This window comes from Strix uralensis, chromosome 4 (assembly GCF_047716275.1).
Source record: "Strix uralensis isolate ZFMK-TIS-50842 chromosome 4, bStrUra1, whole genome shotgun sequence".
Taxonomy (NCBI): Eukaryota; Metazoa; Chordata; class Aves; order Strigiformes; family Strigidae; genus Strix; species Strix uralensis.
Window position 1 is genome coordinate 95,641,072 of NC_133975.1, and position 22,313 is coordinate 95,663,384.

At 41.9% G+C, this 22,313-nt stretch overlaps 1 protein-coding gene across 5 annotated transcripts in view; it reads right to left on the minus strand.

Moving 5' to 3' along the window:
• Positions 1-22,313, minus strand: part of RAD51B (RAD51 paralog B) — a 409,346-nt gene that overhangs the window by 11,961 nt on the left and 375,072 nt on the right. The window contains exon 12 of one of the 5 annotated variants that reach the window (XR_012628884.1): positions 619-671. The exons of the other annotated variants lie outside the window; for them this stretch is intronic. The gene's annotated coding sequence lies outside the window, so the exon portion shown is untranslated. Of the gene's footprint in view, positions 1-618; positions 672-22,313 lie in introns of those variants that run through there. 5 annotated transcript variants of the gene reach the window in all.

Below are 22,313 nucleotides of genomic sequence, written 5' to 3' on the forward strand. Positions count from 1 at the left end.
CTTGTATTTTTGTACCTGATGAGAAAACCCCAGATTGTATGTGTGCACTGGGACAGTTCAATGTGTGTCTATTCCAACTTCAAAGAGGCTTTCAATGCTCTTTCAGATGTAGGGTGTGAGGAAGGGTGAGAACTGCTAAAGCTAGCCCCATCCTCATTAAATCTTTGCCCTCTCTGGAGCAAGCATGCAAGTGGAGAGAATAGAAGATATGCATGAGCAACTGAGCATCTGTGATCTCATGACCTTTGACTGTTGTATTATGGGAAATGTATTCTCCGGTTGCTATGCTTTTCTAATTCATTTGTATTTTCCTTCAGTGACTCCCTTGTATTTTCTTTGGTGCTCCTGTGTAGTGGTTTCAAGGAACCACAGATATCTCCAAGTTAAGCATGCATACAATAGCTTTAATTAAATGTTTGTGAGTATCCCACAGTAATGCAAGGGAAAGGGAAAGCAAACAGTTTTGTACTCACTTGTACCTATCCCTTCTGAGCTCTGGCTTGGGTGGAGGCATCTGCACCACTGCCCTTTAAGCCCATTTCTAACCTATTGTGAAATCAAGGCCATTGGGTCCTGCAGCTCTGCATGTAAGCACTTCAGGCATTTCACTCCCATTAAAAAAGCTACAGATCACCTGTGAAAGGTACAATGCTGAAACCTTTCAGGCTGGGCTAGAAGAAATAAAAATTAAATTAGGGTAGACAGTCTTTACTCCACGTACAAAAGCGGAGAATAAGTTAAAAATATCCTTAACCATTTCTTAAAATATACTAAGATGATATAGGGAGAGTAGCATAAAAGCAAAGGTTTTGATCTTCTTCAATATTCTGAAATTAATCTTTTCTGGCACAATCTCGGTCTTGGTGCCCCATCCGCAATGAGTTACCTATTCTTTTAAGTGGGGATCTTTGCTTCTTTTACAAGTAGTTAACTACATCATTTTATATGTACAGAAGAAAGCTGCAAAGGATTTGTGTTTTCATTTCAGCCATTTAAAATAAATATACATGAGGGAAATGAAATTTGGAAGGGGAACTTTCATCATGCAAAGTTGGAGAAATAAGAAACAGGGCGCAAAGGTTATCAGTCAGTTCTTTAAGTCAAATACATGACAATTTTACAGCACAAAATAGTGAATTTGTTTGGAGGAAGAGCCTTGAATCTTTGTCTCTTTTGTATGATACAGAAGAGTTAACAGTATCTGCAAGGATAACCATGAGGCCTAACACTAGTGATTTTTGCTAATACCTAATCCTAGTATAAAATACTTGTCTTGAGTTTTTCAATGACTGACATTATTATTTCAAAGTTGACACAAGCTAATTTGAAAACACTTTGGCCTGGCTGTACATATTTTACTGCAAATCCAACCACTTGTTCTCAGTGACTCCCAGAGATAACACACATCAGAAAAGATAAGAGTAATTGTAAGACTGGAAAGAAAAACTAAAGTCCAGTTTGATGAGAGAATAAAGAAACCATGCTTCTAACTTTGATCTTGGCTACTTCTCTGCGCTGAGACCAGAGACATTGCCAATTTTTGCAGTCTGACACGCTGGATTTGGGCAGGGGTTGCGCTGAGCATGGGCTGGCCTAGCTTTGCTGGAGATTGAGCCACAGTGACTTTTCAGGCAGGAACAGAAAGCATGGGTTGTTTCCCTCACGTAGCAAGGCACAAATGACAGCAGGGTTGTCTGAGAAGACTGAGAACTGCTGACACTAGTAACAGGAACTGGCAGCTGCAAAGGAGAGTAGGAGTGGGATGAAAAGCAGTCTTACAAAGCGAAGGAGGAAAGGAGAAAGCCAGGGAAGATCTAAAATTGGGAGCAGATAACAAATGTTTATAGAGACTTCTCTTCTTCTTTCCTCAAAGTCCTGATCCTGGACACATTCAGGCCAACATAAAGATTCCAACAAGGATTTTTAAGATAGTTTTAATGAAAATTTTTACTCTTGGGCCCTCTCTTAATCTGCAGTCTGCATTTCCACTGCATCTTCACAAGATGCTTCTTAAAAATACACCTGGTTTTGGTGATGGCTGGGAGTCAGGAAGGTTTATTCTCAGAGGTGTGTGAAGAAGAAGTTGGATCTACATGTCGCCCTTCTCCTTCACCTCTGGCATGTCTGACTAATGCCTGTATTCCAGCCCATCAGTTCCGATGGCCCAGTACAGCGACTGTAGCAAGGATGCAGTGCAATGGTGCGCAGAGGGCATGCAGCCTAGGCGTTTTTGGGTTTCCTGCTCTGATTACAGAGGGCTTTGATTTTTGTTCTTTGGTTTTCTGAATTATTTACTTAAGCTGTCCTGAGCACTCTGCTCCATGTAAATGACAGCTGTCATGTACTCATGTTTCTAAGCTCAACAGCTCCATCAGTTTAATTTTTATTCATTGTCTTAGACTTTCCTGTATGTCGTTTATATTTTTTTGCTTAGTATTGTTCGTATCTCACCTGTCAGTCTTCTAAATTAAATGACTGGCAGATTGACCATCTTCACTGCTGTTTCTCTGTCTTCTACTAAATTGCAGTTGTGAAACTCTTGCATCAAAACCCAGGTTACTCTATTGCTTCCCATCCTAGCAGGTACTCCATGGACTATTTCTGTCCTTTTCCTCTAGTAGTGACAGCTGATTTATACCACCAAGGCTAAAGACAGGAAAATCGATGCCTGACTTTCTCCCAGGGGGATGAGTTCTTATGGATGGCGGTTAGTTAACTATTTTCACTATACAGGTACCAAAAATACCAGTCTATCTCCACGACACTAACTATGGCTCGTGAGGATGATGATGCAGTAATCTTAGGCCCTGGGCAACCATAAGTACATTTAGACTTCTCTGGTTCTTCATGTTCCACTTCCCTTTAGTCCCTTTAGTAAATTGTAACCACTTTTATTCTCCAAATACATGAGGAACTTGAAGCTAAAGCTCAAAGTTCAGTGCAACCCCTTAACTCTGTGACCTAAACAGTGCAATTTACTGAAAAATCCTCCCCCAAATTTTCTGCTTCCTTGGGATAAGGAGGGGAAGTGAAAGAGGAGAAAACAGTGATTAGTTATTTCTTTACAACTTCTTTTTACTATCTAGTTCTAAAGAAAGAAAAGTCAGAAAAGACAGAAAAGCAGCTGCAAGTATGTGTGCACTGCAACTGCAATATTCATGCTGCCTGTCACTGCGTCGAGTCCCCAAACAGACTAGGAAGCAAGAAGACAGGAAAGTTGAAAAATGAGAGTATACTCTGCAGGGAGCTGGTAAAACAGCAAAATCACATGGTAGGAAGGAGAATGTCAAAATTTAATTCCAGGTGTAATACCTCAGAGGCCAGATGCATGTTGTAAGAGGTGTCGTTCATCTAATATTTATGTTTTGGTTTTGCTCTGTGAACTCTAAGGTAGACCTTAGCCACTGAATGCTGCATTCTCTGTAAATGCCTTGCATGGCCTGTTGTTGCCTTTCCAAGTTTCTTATTCAATAGCACATTTTTCCCTTGTTTTTAAATGCTTGCTGGAGTCTTAAGAGGAGGAGTTTTTAACCTAACAATAAAACACCTGCATTTTATTAAGACTTGGGACTTAAGTTCCACCTCCCTCAACTTTACTGAAGAGTTGCCATTAGTTAGATTAACCCTTTCATAGACAGTTTTTGCTCTGAAGGTGAAGTTATATGTCTGCTATATATAACCCAATCCCACAGTCCTACACTGTATTTGGAGGAAAGGAAAACCAGCTCTGAGACAGACCCAGTGCTGACTGGCAAGGGGTGCAGAACCCCTAAACCACAGCTGCAAAGTCTACACCCTCCCTAGCACAACAGCCCTGCAACAACATAACCACTGGCAACATAAACCTTAAAATTAAAATGCTTTACCAGCCACTCTTGCTTCAAGAATGAGATTTTTGAGCTGTATCATAGAAACTTCATTCAACTAAAAGGGAAAATTTGTTATTCTTCCTGTTCCTTCCCTCTTCTCTCTCATTCCACTGTCTTAAATGAGAAGTGGAGCAGCACTATACAGTGATTTTTGTGCCTGGACCTCCAAGTGTGTTATTATCCCTATATTAAATTAGAAAAATGGCAGCATGTGGATGTGAAGTAATTGCCCAAATTCATGCAGTGGTTTAGTAGAAGGGCTGATAAATTCAGCTGCCAATATACTGAGCAGCTGCTATGTTCCCCGCTTATTTCAGCTTTTTGACAAGCAATTATTTGCTAAGTCCCCTTCACACGCATCACAGAAGCACTGCACTGCAAAGAGCAACAACTGCTAGCTATTTTACCAAATATGATCAGTTTACTGAAGACAGGAGAGAGTAACTTAACGCGCCTAGTCAGGGACTAAGGATCTGTACTCCATGAGTTCTGGTTCCATCTCTGTTGCTATCTATGTGTTTATGGGCACGTAACTTAGTTTTTTATGACTCAGCTTCCCATCTATGCAAGAGAGAGAGTAATTCTTCACAGCCACAGGTGAATCAAGAGGTCATAGACTTCTGAGGTTATTCTAGGTTAGTCATTCATCTTAGGGCTTTAGTGGCACACCTATACAGGGATAATTGTACTAATATGCGTGGACAGAACAGGTACATCAAAGGTTCAGAGGTTTGGAAATACTCAGATACCATGGCTACAGAGCCATACAAATTCCTAGGATAACCAGGTAGGTAAATAGAGAAATATTAGTTGTTACCCTAATACTTGTCAGATATAATTCATTCTATAGGTCATTATTATTTATTATATAGTCTGATGTATTAGATACTGGTGTGATTTTTACTAATACATCTCTACAACACTAGCATAGGAAATATTATCACATACTGTGGTACTCATAAAAGGAAATGCACAAAGTTTATATTGCTCTTGTAAACAAATAATTTCCATTCATTCATACATACCAGTATATGATTTCAAAGCTGTGTAGATATAAATAATCATTGGAAATGGCCTTTATAAACACACATCACAGCAGAGCTAGTTTTAGGTACATAAAACTATAGTTATTGCATAGAATGTAGCAGTGAAAGTTCTCTGGTGTGAGAGTAGCAGACAGCCCCTATGACCCACTGCTAGCTCTGACCACAAACCAGGGAGTGTACACTTGTGTGCCTGTTGAGGAGCACAGCTTGCCTTGCCTGCCATTTGGAAAGACAAAGGGTGAACATAATTCATAATGATAATCCAGAGCAGAATTTTTCATATTTGAGTCATGACTCACAAGATTCTTACTCTTCCATTCAGTGTAAATATGCATAAACAATCATTCTGAATAGCTTTTAAAAATATATGTAAACAGCTTTTCAAAGTCTCTCTTAAACCAAATTGGGGTAAATCTCACATTTGTTTGAGTTTCCACCTTTCAACTAGGTTTAGGAAGCTGTGATTTACATTGTTGTGTAAATCACATCTGCTCATAAGCTGTGGTTTGAAAACATTGCACATCTGTGGTATCAAATGTGTGCAAATTAGAGAATTGTATGACATTACCAGTCACTTACATGCAAATGTAAACTTCATTTTTTGTGCAGTATTTGAAGTCATGTTATTATGTAGCATAAACTACAATCATCTACTCTCTACTTAGATAGCAATCCAAACAGGGATTTGCAATCCCTTTGCAACCATTTTCACATAGCCATATAGTCAGGTAGCCTAGTCAGGAATGTAAGTTACAAACTGTTACGTGTCCTGAAGCATGCTTATGACCATTCTTTATAGGTGGCCTGGTCACCATACTCATTACTTTTGAGTAAATAAAAGGTGGGGGTTTGTATTTTGGAGTTGTGTTTGTTGGTAAAAGAGGTATTTTCTTTGCAGCAATCTGTTACTTTCATCATATATCTGTGGCTTCTTTCTGACGTTGGTACCAGATTGACCAGAGCCAGCATTTTATAATTCAAGATATAGAAGAGGGGAGGTGATATAGTCAATCACTCATACGGTCTCTTCCAACATTACAAAGGGGGTTGTTCCCTATGACAGGTTTGCTTAATTTTCTTCCTCTGAGTGTCTCAAGAAAGTGTCAGCAAGATTTGCCTTCTTCTATTTCCTAGTCTTGTTCCTATGTTCACCTTTTTATAATTTCTTTTAAAATCTATTAATAAGAATGTTCTGCCTTAAATTACAAGTTTACTTCTCTTCAGTCTTGACTGTATTTTCCTTTAGACACATACTTCTACAAAGCTTTCATCAGAAGACCCAATATTACTTATAAGCACCATTAATGAAGCCTGACAAAACAATTATGCAGAAGCTATTATCATCTTTACTTTTTTACAGATAAATGAATACATGACTCGATCAAGGTTGTACAGTGAATTAATGGTAGGAGCTTGAAGTGTAGTCTAAGAACTTTGACACCCACACTCCTGCTGAAATTACATGGCCTGAAAACACCAGGACTGTCTCAGACCCACTCTGCACTACCAACATTCCTCTCATATGACTGAAGTGTTTTTAGGCTATGAAAATTAAAGAAAAGGAAAATAATGTAAATCAATGTCTGATTCTACATTGTTTTCCCCTCCGAGGCTAAAAGACTTTTTCTTTTTCTTGTTTTAATTTTTTCTTACAGTAGATATTGGCAGGCTGAAAGTTGAAATAAAATAGGAAAAAATAACAAGCATATTTTGAGTGATTACTCAACTGGGGTCCTTTGTGACAGGAAATGCAGCTGCGTGACTAATGGGCCTGACTTTCTCTTGGCTTCCTTCCCCCTTCAAAGATCTTGTTTACTGCCCCAGCCAAATTTTTTTTTTTTAAATTGCTAGAAGCTAGCAATTTTCCAGGAAAAAAAAAGATCTTTGCAAGAGGCAAAGGCAGTAAATCTTACAAAGATCAAGGGCTGCATAGCTCTTCCCCCATCTACTCCTTTTAGCCTTCCAGGCTCTTGAGTCACGTCATATCTTCCCCTGCTCCGCTCCGAACATGTGTCTAGCAGATCTTTCTGCTTTGGTGAGGGGAGGGAGTACACGAATCACATTTACAGCATCTAACCCTGGAATTCATAAAGGAAGGACTAATTCCATTAAGGAAACCAGGGGCCTCCTAAGCCTCTTGCATTTTGTCTTTTTTTATTATTTTTCCTCGCTCTCTCTCTTTTTAAACAGCAGTTGTGTGCCCATACTCCATAATGACATGGCTGTTAAGTGTGAGCGATTGAGATCTGACACAGCATAGTCCCATTAGTAAGGGGCCATGGAGCTTTAAATGTTGTTTGCATTTGGCCTGCTTTTTAAGTCTGCTTTGTTGAGCTTCCTAGGTAATGGCAGATAGGCCAGGACCTGAACCTCCCCTGAACTGGAAGGAAAGAGGAACCATGCATCCAAGCTCCATGGCAGGCCCTTAGCCCTATAACTCAGCACAATGAAACTCTGAGTTCCCTCCTCTCAGTAACACGGGGTGTTGGGCATGGTGGTTGGATAGAGTATCTAAACAAGCAGGGTCTTGTCATCCTTTGGAGGGTGTCAACAGGAGATACATACCCTGAAGGAGAGCAGTACTGAGCCCTGTGGAGGGGCACAGTGGGCTAACGGAGGCATCTGAGCTGGGAAGGGCTCCCAACACTACGTGCTTGATAAAGCAAACATGACATTTACTGGCCTGAAGGTGGGCACTGGCACGAGAGCCTGTGTGCTGCCAGCAGCAGTGCCAGCACCAGCTGTGCCACAGAGGAAACAGGAAGAACTCCGGACTAATAGTGGAGGGTTTATTCCTGCAAGGGGGTTAGCAACTCAGTCAGACAGGTAAAGAGTAGCCTCTAAAATCATAATCTAAGAGATGTCGGAGCCATTCTTCAGCCTTCTCAAGAGGCTCTTCTCTTTGGAAAGCTGGGGGATCAAGTAATTGAAAAAGTGTTCGAGGGCTGCTCCACAATCTGCAACACTGGCAGTTCCCTGTGCCCTCTAGAGAGGCTAAAAAAGGAGGTGAATATATTCATTACCATAAACTGCACAGAGGAACCATCAGAATGGGTGTGCTAAAAAAAGAGATGAAACCTTTGCTTATGAATAGACCTAAAAGAATTGAATACATGTGTACAGAGAGATCATTTTCCACTACCTACAAGAGGAAAAATCTCTGGGGAAGTGGCTGATGCCAAATATTTTCTTATGCTTCATGTGTCAGCAGGGTCTGGCAGAAGCCCTTAAAAAACAGAACATGCATTTTGTGCAAATTGAGAATCACAATTTCTGGTGATTTGGATTGCTTCACCAAATTTGAGACGTTTCTCCAAAAATACAGCAGATGTTTGATGATGTACCAAGTTTTCAGCATTTACACAGATCAGATGATGTTAAGATCAGCAGAAAAAAAATAACAGAATAACACAGTAAAAGGCTTCAGAGCCGTCCTGAAAAAAATAAGCTGGGCTAGACAGACAAAAATGTTAATTTCTCACAACAGCTATAAAATGCTGGGGAGAGACATTATCATAGCAAGTTATACAGCAAGGTTACAGAGGACCTGGACTGGGTGCAGAAGTGGTGGGCACAAGGACTCATTGGAATGGGAGCTCTGTGTGTGTAACCTGGCTGCGTGACCTGTCAACTCCAGGGCACCGCTATAAAAAGACAGGCAGTAGACTTCGAATACAAAGCTCAACAATTCCCGAGACTGAAGGAGGTCGTTAAAGAGGATGCGGTCCTGAGGTATCTTAACACTACACATGAGACAGAGTTGTCCCTGGAAGAGAACTAGTCTAATCCTCTTGCAGCTATATGGTCAAAACTGGAGGTCAGTAATTTCTGTTCAATGAATGCTAACAAAAGCCGAGTGTCAGTGCATTCAGACAGAGAGGAAGGATTTGGCATTTGTCCATGAATTAAAAAGTTTCCTGTCTTTTTTTTTTTAAACGAGAAGCCAGTGTTAGAAAACTGACCATAACCCACTTGCTGTAATTGCCAAAATGGCCCGGCAAAGCCCCCTCTCCTCAAGAATACAAGCATTTTCTTTTTCAGTTATGAATTTATGATTTGCAGATTGGGACGGATTTGGTGGTTTCTAACTTAATCCCTAGAGCATTTGATGAAAAAGCAATGATGCAAAGTCCAGAGCTAGATTTTGTATGTGATGATTTGCTTAAAAATTTTGCTTACGATGGGGTAAGACCCAGTGGAAAGTATAGGCGCCTAGCACCTTAGAATATGCTGAGCCTTGTTGCTGACTTCTGGTGAAGTATGACTAGCGTATCCTGGCTAGGAAAAATGATATAACCTCTCTTGATTGTTATTTCTACTTCCCTGAGGTAAGCTTACTCTAAGGTAGTACAACTAAACAGGTGGCAGGGTATATCAAGGTTATCACTATTACATATCCTTACCTGCTAAGGTAAACAAGGTCTGACAATGTCGCAAGAATAAATGCAAAATGTCTTCAGTAAAATACAGATTTAGCTCTACCACTCTAGCTCCATTATTCCTAATCAACGGGTTGGTACGAAATAGTGCCAGAACAAATTGGTTACTACTCAGAAAAAGTGCAGAATTAGTCTGTGATCTGATTTTAGGTCTGTTATATTAAGGTAGAACTCATGAAGGAAGTAAGTGACATTTTGCTTGAGAAAAAAAAAAATTGAAATATTTTCATTCATGCAGTCTTTCAATTCCCTGCCATCTTCAAGGGTGTCATCAGAATCATGGGGGTCTTGAAGGAGAATAAAGAAACAACGTCAAGACACAAAAAACTCAGAATAACATGACCTGCCACCCTGACAACTGTGGCTGTGATGTTCCACTTCCAGAGATGTAAGCAACACTGCCCAGGCCTCGGGATTCACTGAGCACAGTTTATGTGATGCTGGTTGTAACTATTTGCAATTGCGTATTAGCACAACTTCTCTGAATTTTGTCTTGGAAAACTTAGTGACTTTAGGACCTCTGGCATTAACAACTGCCCTTTCCAGTCTGAGAATCTGAACGAGGTGCTGCAAAGTTCTCATTTTATTATGAACAGCTGGATGAAACCAGAAGCATAATAAAGCATATCTTTCACAAGCAGCCTAAGTGCTGGATGCGCAATGAAGACAACTGCATTTCAGCTGAGAGGTGGCTACATTTGAGCCACAGGGAAGTAATCCATTTATAAACAAACTTCTCAAGCACTTTGGGATGAAAACACTATACAGGATCAGTTTAATTCACTCCACTTATGTGACAAACTCTCACTTCATGTTATTGTTTTCCTGGGTTTGCTACGTCAATCACACTGCAGTTCCTGCTGTCTTCACTCTGTGCTGGAACAGCAGTTCACTACATTCAAAAAAGCCAGCAGAATAAAAAAACTTGTGATGGAAATTGTTCCTGTGCATGCAACCTGCTCATGGTCAGAAATTGTTCATGTTCCATTTCTCTCTGTCTGGTTAACAAGTGGCTTCCATTAATTTGATGGCATTAATATGGTGTTGAATTCTGGGTGTATTTTACCTGTTAATAGCATGTCCTAGGCACTATGTTCTGTTGCATGATGGTTGCCTTGCACTGGGGCTACCGTCTCTCTTCACTTCCTGCTCTGACTCTGGAACATCTCACCTCATCAGCAGAAACAACCAACCCACATATCAACAGTTTCAAATTCTGGGACAATTTGTTGATTTGCTTTGTTGAATGCTGTGAAGAGAACTAAAAGGAGTGTGTAACCCAGTAGTTAAATAGTGAGATCAGAAGCCCTGGACTGCCTTTGGCCCGGGCAATATTACTGAAACTAGATGTCAGATGAGGTCTAAATTAGGCATCTGCTGACTGCATGAGGTAGCTTCACCCAAAATCTGATGCCACTGTGTTGCACAACAGCCACATGGCCTCCTGTGCCTTTGTTTCTTCATCTGTAACATGCAAACAGAAACACTCAGGCATCCAGTGGGGTGTATTGAGAGTCCACTGGCATTTCTGAGAACTTTGGAGATTCTTGGACGAACAGTGCAATATGAACAGAAACTAGTTGATACTGTCTCTTCCTTTTTTAGTGACATCCCTCTGCCGTTGGTATTGTGCTCTCACGTTCCTGAGTTAAGCTTGCTTGAGGGATTTGATTTCACTTGGGCTTAAAATCTTTGTTTCCTTCCTCAGAGAGGATGCTGGAATACACCTTTACGCACAGCAAATCTCATATGTCCAGAAACTTTGCAGTCAAGGCCCCTGTAAACTGCTTCCATCTGACCTTCCTCACCTTTCTTAATGTACTCAAACAAGGTTAATACATGCATGTTTTGCACACCTTGCAGCCCCATGCATTTTGAAGGCCAGACAGAGCATTCTCTGACATAGCAAATGATTTTGCACAGATGAGAAGCTTTGGTTTATAGAAAAAACCTGCACCTAGATGCCCATGTGATTGAAGTTTTACAAGAAAAAGCAGAACTTCTGAGCTCTTGATAGTGAAGAGCTATCCCAAGCATGGATACAGATTTCCACTCCAGGAACTGAGCTCTATGTCTACGTGCCTTCTAGAGGCCTTGTGAATACAACAACATCTTTGTTTCCCCATCTGTAAAACTAGGATTATAATACTCTCCTAAAACAGAAAAGTTAATTTCTAGAAGTTTTTACAAATGTTAAATACCAGTTGTTTTGATCTTGTTCCATTACAAAGAAGTCCTGCAATTCTCCCATTCTCTGCTGTTAAAAAATAACTCTCTCTTGCAGTCTTTATATTACTTAATTAAATTGTACAAGGTAGTTTCATGAGCTAACCTCCCTTATGGCTTTTTGCAGTTATTGAGTGTAGGAAGATGGGTGTTTAACAGCAAGTAACAATTTTGTGAGTAAATATGAGGGAATTGCTGACAAAAGGCTTCCATATTTAACTCACCCCGCCTGTGCTCTCATCAGCTCTGTCTGTGATAGCTCCTCTTTCACATTGTGTCTAGGACAGAACAACTCACATTCAAAAATTATCAGCAGGCATGAAAAGCACGCCCACACAAGTGTTAGGTGCTCAAGCACATTCCCTGTAGCTCTTGAATTTCCCCCTCTGCAGCAATGATCCAACTTGGTGATGGCACTGTGAATGGATCAGGGGAAGAAAGACAGTAATATCAATATCAAGAACAGCAGGTAATGCAAAGGGTGACATTAATGAGCATTGGCATTAAGATGGCATGTGTCAGGTCTGGTCAGTGGTTTTCTGTAAGGATCTCTGTGCTAGAGCATCTCCTATGCAGGGCAGAGACCTTGAGGCAGGAGGATGGGGATATTCCTTGAGGAGCGGGGACTCACAATGACGACAATGTACATCAGACAGTGATCTGTATCCAGGAGGGCTGTGGGCAGCTGGGGAGCCCCACTGGCTGCTGTAGCTTGAACTTGGCTGGAGACACAGGCTTGTCACGCCAGCTCTGTCCTTCATCTGTCCCCTCAAAAGTCATGCCTGGCCTACCCATTACAGCTGCTCAGAGAGACTGCGGTTCCCTTCAACACACATGCTCACACGTAGCTAATGAACTGGGATTACTGGAGTGGTTTGGAGAAGAAGGAAAATATATATTGCCAGGCTGGCTAAAATGTTAAGGTGCTGTCAGCTTGATGCGGGCAGAACTCCTGCCAGATGAAGCATTTGCACCTGGAAATCCACAGGGCAGAAGATTGGCACTGGAGCATTTGTGTTGCCATCAGCAGGGCAGCAGCTCGCCCGCACGTACTCAGACTCCCAGGAGGCCAGGGCCCAGGGCTCCTCAAGGAGGTCAGTTTTTATATAGTAAAGCAAACAGTTTAGCTAATCAAGGATTTTTTTTTTCTTTTCTTTTCTGAGGCTCTTGGCACCCAGCCCTGTTACTTGCAATCTTTAATTTGTACTGTGGCTTCCTCTTCCCTGCTGCCTTCTCACTCACTCCAATTTTCCCACACACTTATTTCCTAACTCTACCTCTTACGGAGGTCTTAATTTATTTCGGACCCAAATTTATCTCAATCCTACACAAAGCTGCTGTTACCTCACCATTTATTCCTGTAAGTGACTGTCATCAGAAATTCATGAGCTTGAAAAGTTTACGAAAAAAGAAAAAAGAGCCATTTTTTGTATTGTAGAAAATAGTTGATGACACTTCATGTACTTATAAAGTAACTTTATTCATATGTGCTTATAGAAATGGACTGTGGATCAACTTAGATCTTCTTTTTGGATATACAGCTGCCTGAGTCTCAAAACTGGGGTTTTAATTGTGTTTTTTTAAAGGATCTGTGCATGTCCATGGTAGGGATGGCTTGCAAGCTACACACACTGCTCACAAGATGGCCGTGAAAAAGCCTCTTATCAAACAGCTTCCACTGATGAAACAGTCACATTTTGGCAGATTCTCCCTCCCACTTCCATGCTGCTAAGAAAAAAATGGAAGAGATAAAGGCATTTTTTCTAGTTAGCACAGCTACACAGTCCATAGCACTTACTCTGTGTAATTTGTGTAGAGAAACCAATGAAGACAACATGCAAATAAACATCTCAACTAAAACCGCAGCAAAATCTCAGTAAAAATATACAGCTATCTAGTCCTCACTTGTCAACATGGCAGAGGCTGGCTTGCTCGAGGGCTGATAATAAGAGGCATAGGAACATGGGTGATCACCAGGTTCTGCCTCGTGAAATCACCTTTAAATGGTCTTTTCTGAAAAGCTGCACAGAACCCAAAGCGTTCCTTCAGTCCACACACACTCTAGAAGCTGAAAACCACCACTATCCTGTAACAAATGCACGGCCTCCACCACACATGTAGATCCACCTGATCTCATCTCATTTAAGGTAAATCCTGCTTCTCCTCCTTCCCTGTGGTTATTTCCAAAACCATTTCTACAGACCTCCTCTGCCTCTGAATGGAGCCCAAGTTGGCAGGGCAGCACTTTCCAAGCTGTGAAGCAAGCTGCGAACAGCTAACAAAGCCCAACACACGTTCTACATATTTTCGCTGTAACTTCTCCTCACAGCCACTTACGCACAGGCACAGAATGAATGAATTGCTGTGAGGAAGGGGCTAAAAGCCCTTCGAGACACTGAGCTAGCAGGCAGCGCATGGCCTGCGTGCAGGCCTTCGGCAAGGCGGCAGATCACATCCCAGGTCCAGCAGACAGGACAAAATGGCTGTTGTTCTTTGGTGGCCGCCGCAAAGAAATCCCTCAGATTGAACAGGGCCACACGTTAGGAAATGGATCCTGCCAAGATGTGTGCTGCACACGCTCTGTGAAGCAGTTGGTCCAATACTTCTCATTAATTTCAGAATCCACCACTGAAGAAAACACAGCTCTTTATAAGGTGGGACACATTTTAAAAGAACAGTTGGTGCAGATTCAACTGGTATAAAGCTGCATAGCTCTACTAAATACCAGGGGGTGTTGCTGATTTATACCAGCTGAGAAGTTGGCTAATATTCTTTTGGAGCCACCACCTCTCCCATTCGTAATTGCCAGTAGAAACGCTGGGAAATGCAAGAAGAAATGAAAAATGGAGCACATTTATGTGAAAAAGCTTCAATGCAAAACAAATGTCTGCTCACTGCACAAAAGCTGAAATAATACAGCCGTTATGGAACTGTGCTACAATAAAACAAGCTGGATGAGTCAACCAGCAGTGCATCTAATCTCCACTGGCTGCCTTTCCGGTCCCCAAGCTCCCCATCTATTTTTATCTCTTCTTTTTTTAATATACTTTTTGGTTTACAAGCAATAAATCTACAGCTCTTGGGTCCCCTGTGTGCACTCTTGCCGGCAGGCCGCTCAGCATTTAGGATGTTACCCAGACCATTTCGGCTATTAGACCATATGAAGAACATGGAGGCTAGGATTCAAATTCAAGAGACGCTGTGGCCCAGAGAGCACGGCAGAGGCTACTGATAGCATGGGGCATGGCAAAGGTCTCCCCACTGAAGGCAAGCAGGCACCATGCAGGAGCAGTGTGGTACACTTGTCAGGTGGCCAGAGAGTTAGCGTGGAAGTTAGCAGCAGTTTGCTCCTGGTGAGCAGCACTGCCTGATGTAGTGGGGCAAGGGCTGCAGTTGCAAGACTGTGGGATAACCGAGGAAGCCCAGCTGTGCCACTGCCATTTGTGGGAGTACAGCAAAACATGCTCGACTGATAGATGTGATCAGTGCAGATGCCTGAGGGGCTTTAGGATGGGCTTGCTTCCAGACTTGCAGGAAGACACAGTTTTGGGCCAGTGCTCTATCCAAGCTCCGTGTCGTAGCATAGGGCACATACAGAGAGAATGTGTGATGTGCTCAATGGTCATGCAATGACTAGTGGAAGAGCTAACAATAAAACATCACTGGCAGTCAGAGTCTGCTGCTGTGCCTATACAAAACCAATGCCATTCCCTTTATTCCATGGGTGGGGAGATTTTTAGTTAAGCTAAATGCACCTGGCCCACCTTAGGACCTTGTATGTTACCCATTACAGTGTGTAATAATTGGAAGTTGAGAAAAAGACAACTCTGATTTCAGAATCACCGGGCAGGTGACGGGAACTGCTTTCATGACGCGAGGTTTCACTGTTGTTTGTTGGCTGGGTGTGGTAGCACTCTTTTGAGAAAAGTGTGGGTGAAATTTCGGAATCACAATACTTCTGCTTCATTTTTATCTGGTAATCAAATTAAGATCCTAGCAATGGAGCCATTATTTTTCTAATTTTTCTCTGTTTTCTTTAATGGTTTAATTACAAACATCTACAACTAGTCACCTCGAGCTCATACATGTTGAGAAACATCTGTTATTGAATATTAAGATAGCCAGAGTGTTATAATGTATAGAAACTACTGGGATATGATGCTAGCCCACAGCCTTCCCTTTCACTGCAAGAATACGTGCTTCAGGGAGCAAGGGAGAAGAGTATATGAATTTAATTTCAGACATTCACTTTTTAGGTGCCCCCAAGGGACATACCCATTTCCTATATAAGGTTTGGTCTGTTTGTAATTAAGCTCTCTTCTTTGCATATTTCCGGATAGATTAAAAATAGCAAAATCAGCTTATTGTTGGACTTCTGGAGATAAACAAAGCCATTGCTTCCAAGGGTTTTAAAGCACTGATCAAGTTTATAGATCTTGAAGGCAAAATTTGTCCATGAATTTTTTATGCTGGATAAACAAGAATTTCCAAAGATAAGAGAAAAGGTAGGAGCACATTTCTAGAACTGGAGACCTTTTAAAGCAACTAACTTTTGTAGCCTTCCTCTTTTAACAAAAGTAAATGTTGATAAAAAGTTAAGTTGGATACTCCTTACACAGAAAGCTCAGGACCAGTTCAAACCTCTCCTACCACTCTCACAACCAGTGGATCAATTCCAGAGCTGAGAGGCTTCTGAGCTCCCATTACAGTTCTCCTCTTATTCTTTTTCTGTTGGGATTACCATCATCAATCCATTTAATCCAGAATGTAAAGCTGGTTTTTGTGATGCAGCCATCCATTCTCAAGGACCTTGACAAAACCAACTCATTTATAATGATGCCTAAATTGCTATCAGATGGGAATGATTCCCATACATCCCTAACAGCCTGAGGTTGGACACACGATAGTGATCCTGCACCTGATCGTTTCTTCCCTGCTGTTCAGGTCTCTACTCATTAGCAGAAATTACCTGGAATGGGGGCCATTTTCCAAAGGAGTGCCTGACCACTATGTTATGAATTTAAGTCTCCTGACTGTTTTTGCTGTTTTCATTTATCTTTTTCAGACTCCTTACAAGTCACTGGACCCTAATGGATCCACGGACAATGGGATGAAAATTACTGATATAGTGGTTTTAATGTTAGCTATTCACACTCTCTTATGCTGAAAACAGAGCTAGGATTTAACCAAATATAATCAAAACTGTTTGTTAGCTTTCCCAAAGTCCAGAAAACCCTTAGGACTACATTCAGCTCAGTAGTGGAAATAACTCCCACTGGCTCCCTAGGAATTATGCTAATTTCTTCTGGATTTTAATTTTACCAGTAAACTGGATTAAAAACTTGGATCAGCACTGAACTCTTGATCTTTAAAATTCAATCATGGCATACATGCAGCTCATAAGTACAACTTCTAATTCTGGTTGTGTTTGAGATTCCTTATAGGAAATAATCTGATCATCTGATTACTTGCCTACAACCAAATCTTGATGTGCTTTTAGTGCTTCTTACACTGAGAACAGACATGGGTAAAAACCAAGGAGAAAGGGTGTGATTCCACAACAGTATAACCTGACCTAAACTGTGGCTGTATCAGCTCTGCCTCCTATAGTCCCTGATCACAATCCCCATCTCCTTCCTTGTACCTGCACTGGTGCTCATCTGGCCTTGCAATAAATTGGTCCAGGGGATGGTGAAAACTAATTTTTTTTAAGTGTTAATTCTCAGACAGTTTAGCTCCCTGAAGTATGCTATTCCAGGGTCAGATACACACCATTTTTTGTGTTGAGGAAACACGGGAGCATGGCTGGGCAATAGCAGCCCTGATTCAGGTTGGCTGGAATGGATGTGGAACTGTAACTACAGCTATCTGTGGGCAATGTTTGTTAAAAACATATGGGCATGACTTACAAAAAGCTGTTTTCAGCCTCAGTTCTTTAAAGATTCAATTTCCAAAGCAGAACTTCCAGATCAGAAGTCAGTACAAGTCGTTGTGAAATTCATGGGATATTTTTAGAGCCTCAGGTAAGGGGTTGACTGATGAAAGATTTGACAGTCTGGCAGAGTAAATTGCATGGAGATTCTGGCAGATTTTTAGAACTAGAAACAAGGACTAGGCACCAGTGGATTCAGGAGAGAGTGTGGACTTGGTACCAGCTTGATAGAGCACAAGGACTGGAATAACAAGTATACTGCAAGTTGGGACCAGGGTACGTTAACAGCAGAGCTGAGAGCCCTAGACTATAAAAGCGAGACTAGCTAGGTCTGAGATGAACTGGTGGAATTACACTGTGGATGCTGCATAGAGCCTGTCCACACAATGCCTGGCTCTTATATGCCTGCCAGGCCCTCACTTTCAGAGTGCTGCATTGCCCCAACAAAAATGTAGAATGATATTGAAACTGATGATTCAGGAGGGAGAGAAGATTACACCACCACAATATCCATGCAAACAAGTGGAGACATTTACTGTTGAGCAGTATGTCCTTTGGAAAATCTACAAGTCCTATTGTTCTAGTAATACAGACATTACTCCTGAGGACCTCATAAAGGCTCCAGTGTGTGACAAGAGTCATAAACAGAACTTACAAACAGACCTGCTTTTGTAAAAGCAGGACAAAATGTGTTAAGGTTTTTTAAAAATATTATTTGAAATGAAAGTGCTCTTGATCTCTTTGGCTCTCAGCAATGTTAAGGACATGGGGATCTTTGTGGCACCACGGCCTCTATAGAGTCAACTCTCTGAGCTCCAGAATGTGCTCCTGCACATTTCCAGGACATTTGTTGAAAAAAAATCCCAAACAACAGAATAACCTCCCGTCCATCAAGCAAGATTTCACAATTACAGTACCAGGCACAGAGAACTCTGCCTGCCTGGCCCACAGCCATACCACGGGCGGCAAACTTTCTAGTTCTCACAAACTAATTAGGTTCAGGTCAGGTATGTGACAGAGAGAACTCCAGGGAGGGTGGAGGGTGAAGCAGGACGCGGTGCTGGTGATTCAACCAGGGATCATCTTGAAAACATTTCTTAAGTTGTTTCTTCAGAAATAAGTTTTGGATGTGAAAGGAAAGTGATCTTATTTCTAAGAGTACAGAAAGGGAAAACTTTCTGGTAGAAAAATGAAAGTGGGAAGGAGTCTTTATTTAGAAAGTAGAGAAGCAACTGATTCATTTGTCATAAATTTTATGACAACAGCTTATAGTGTCTAACAGTGCAGTGAGTGAGAGAGGTGACAAGAAGGCAAAACCACTTCCAGTTGCTATTAACAGCTCTCAAGACAATCTTAGTAAGAAACTAAAACTTCAAGGGAAATAATTTTGAAATTTCAGCACAGCTTCCTGCAAACTTCACACTGCAAACAGGAGTGACTTCAATCAATGTCTACACATGCAATCAGAGGAATGAAACAGAGTCATTGCTGGGTTTTTTATTAGACAGGCAAACCTTCAGTAGTATACCCCTAGGGCTATGCAGTGCTGCTTGTGCCATTCTGTACTGTGAGGAGTGGCTGAAGTTTAACACCTTTCCCCCAAAGCCATAAAATTACAAGATAAGGTTCACAGCAGCCACAAGCACTATGAATCCTGCTCCATCCCAACACTGCATCTGGCTCCCCAGAAAGGCTGCTGCCAAGTTAAAGTAATACAATGCCAAAGTACTCTCATGTTCTCCATTTCTTGACATCTTCAAATCACAGCTTCGTGGGAATTGGCTTGGTCAGGTATAAGACATTATGCTTAAGGCAGAATGACCAGAGAAGAGCCTGTGGTCAGTGTTACACAGGTCATCCTTGGTTCTGTAGTGGGTCTTTTGGATAATGTGACTCTACAATCAGTAGATGCAAAAAATGTACAAGTGAACAAGCTACTATCTGGATAGCGCTCATCAGCTTTCAGCTCCAGCTTTTAGTTGCCTGTGTCACAGGTCTGTTTGCTATGTGACACATAGCTGTAATGACTGGTAGAAGCAACAACAGAAGCAAGGTGGCAGATGGATGTAAACTTCAGAGGATCAGGTATGTCTCATTTCACCTCTGGGTCTTTCAGATATGTCAGTATAAGCATGTAGGATCTCCTATTAAGGTTTGCGTTGAACATTGGAAAAAAACTTTTCACTGGGAGGGTAGTACAGTACTGGAAGGGGTTAGCCAGAGAGGTTGTGCAATCTCCATCCTTCGATGTTTCCATGACTTGGCTAGACAAAGTCACAGCTGATCTGTTAAGTGCTGGCAACAGTTCTGCTTTGAGGAGGATGCTGGACTAGAGACCTCCAGAGGTCCCTTCTAACCAACATTTCTATGATGCTATGTGTCTCTTGGATCCCAGAGTTGAGCTGACAAGTCACATTTTGAAAGGACTCTGTAGGGTGAGAGGCCATGGCTGGTAACATCTACCAAGTCTGGAATGGTTGAAATGGTTTATGTGGAGCAAACTAAGTGTCTGAGTGGAGGCCTCCTACACCTACGTGTAATGCCTCCTCTTGAACAGAGACTGAATGGCAAAGATATTGTGAGATACTGCTTATGAGGTAGCAGTACTTATGGAACGGTGACACTGCTCAATTCTCTTACGCAACCAAGGCTTCAGCAAAGAAAAGGTGTTAGCCTTCTGCAGTGCTCTTGTGACACTCTTTTGTAGCAGTGGTGAGAGCAATAGCACTAGCATGTGGCTGAACATGAGCCAGCAGTGTGCCCAGGTGGCCAAGAAGGCCAATGGTATCCTGGCTTGCATCAGAAATAGCGTGGCCAGCAGGGACAGGGAAGTGATCTTACCCCTGTACTCGGCACTGGTGAGGCCGCACCTCGATTACTGTGTTCAGTTTTGGGCCCTCACTACAAAAAGGACATTGAATTACTCGAGCGTGTCCAGAGAAGGGCAACGAAGCTGGTGAAGGGTCTGGAGCACATGTCGTATGAGGAGCGGCTGAGGGAACTGGGGGTGTTTAGTCTGGAGAAGAGGAGGCTGAGGGGAGACCTCATCGCCCTCTACAACTACCTGAAAGGAGGTTGCAGAGAACTGGGGATGAGTCTCTTTAACGAAGTAATAAACGATAGGACAAGAGGGAATGGCCTCAAGTTGCACCAGCGAAGGTTTAGACTAGATATTAGGAAGCATTTCTTTACAGAAAGGGTTGTTGGGCGTTGGAATGGCCTGCCCAGGAGGTGGTGGAGTCCCCATCCCTGGAGGTGTTTAAGAGTAGGGTCAACATAGCGCTGAGGGATATGGTGTAGTTGGGATCTGTCAGTGCTAGGTTAACGGTTGGACTGGATGATCTTCAAGGTCTTTTCCAACCTAGATGATTCTGTGATTCTTGTTACCGGCATGCTGAGGCATTGCTCAAAGAGGGCAGGCTTATGGCTGAGTTACAGGCTGGCATATACCCTAACTTTTTCTTTCCAGGTTTTAAGACAATTATATTTAGCTGCTTCCCACATTAAAGGGACCAGAAGAGACTGCATTCTTGCCACCGTATAGACAGACAGATCCCAGACTTGACTAGCTGCAGGAAGGTGCTGGAGTCATGAAAAAGCTGATAGTTCAGTGGGGACACTTCTATTCAAGCTGACAGACATGGTAGAAATACGCACAGAACAGACAAAATCCTTTCCACAAAAACACGCTTTGCACGGTTCTGCCACACTTTGCTCATCCATAGCTCTTTGATGGTTCGTTCCTGGCACACCCGTTTCTCTCCCCAATTCAGAGCCAGCTTGCACACTGCTGCAACACCCTCATCTCTGCCATTCCTTTAATCCCTCTCATAACCCCAATACATTCTCCTCTTTCAGCACGGAGATGTTAAGCAGAGATGATGGGACCTGAGAAGCACATGTACTAGTTAGACATAGGGAGAGCCAGAAGAGAGCTGGCCTCAGGCAAGATTTTGTCCATTAGCAAACTCGAGATGCAAACACATCTTTGAACAAATTATGTTCTCTGAAAACTGCCAGGAGTATGGCTCAACTCACAGTGAACAAATGGAGCTCAGTCTAATGACCACAGCGTATCACTTGGAGCTACCAATGTGCTATAGGAAATCTTTTCCTTGAACAGAGCCCTAACCACGGCATACGTCAGTGTGACATGTACTGATATGGTCTTCCAAATGACTACAAACAAGATTTCAGAGATTATTTTCTCTTGTTTATTAGCTTGAACAAATATTGAGCAGCTGAGAATGCTTTGGTGAGAGTCTGAACATGAGACCTTACATAGGCACAGAAAAATATTGAAAGAATGAGATAATTTTGGAAAATGCTGTGATGTTTTTAACAGGGGCCGTTTCTCAGGAAGAACCCTAGTACCAGTACTAGCACCACTTCCTAGGACCACCATGAAGCATGAACTTCATCACACTCTAAGCTGGCAAGGATATTTGAGGGTATTTAGGGCAGTAGATCTTGTGCTCTGCTATACACAATTGTTATATTTATCTCCAACACAACATATGTTTGATAGCTATAAATATATTCATCTCCGTTTTCTCCATAGAGAAGCCTAAATACATTTAATGGAGCCCTAAACAATGAAACTATGATGGCAGTTAAATCATAACCACACAAAACAGCAGGATGTATGCTCAAAAGGATTCTTCATGTCAACTCAATAGAGAGTAAAAGCTTCTCACACCCTGCAAATACAAATACAGATCTTTATCTACTTCCTAATAACGACACAGGGATAAACTCTGTCCAGTCTTGCATATATGTGTATAAGAAACCTTCTCTTGAT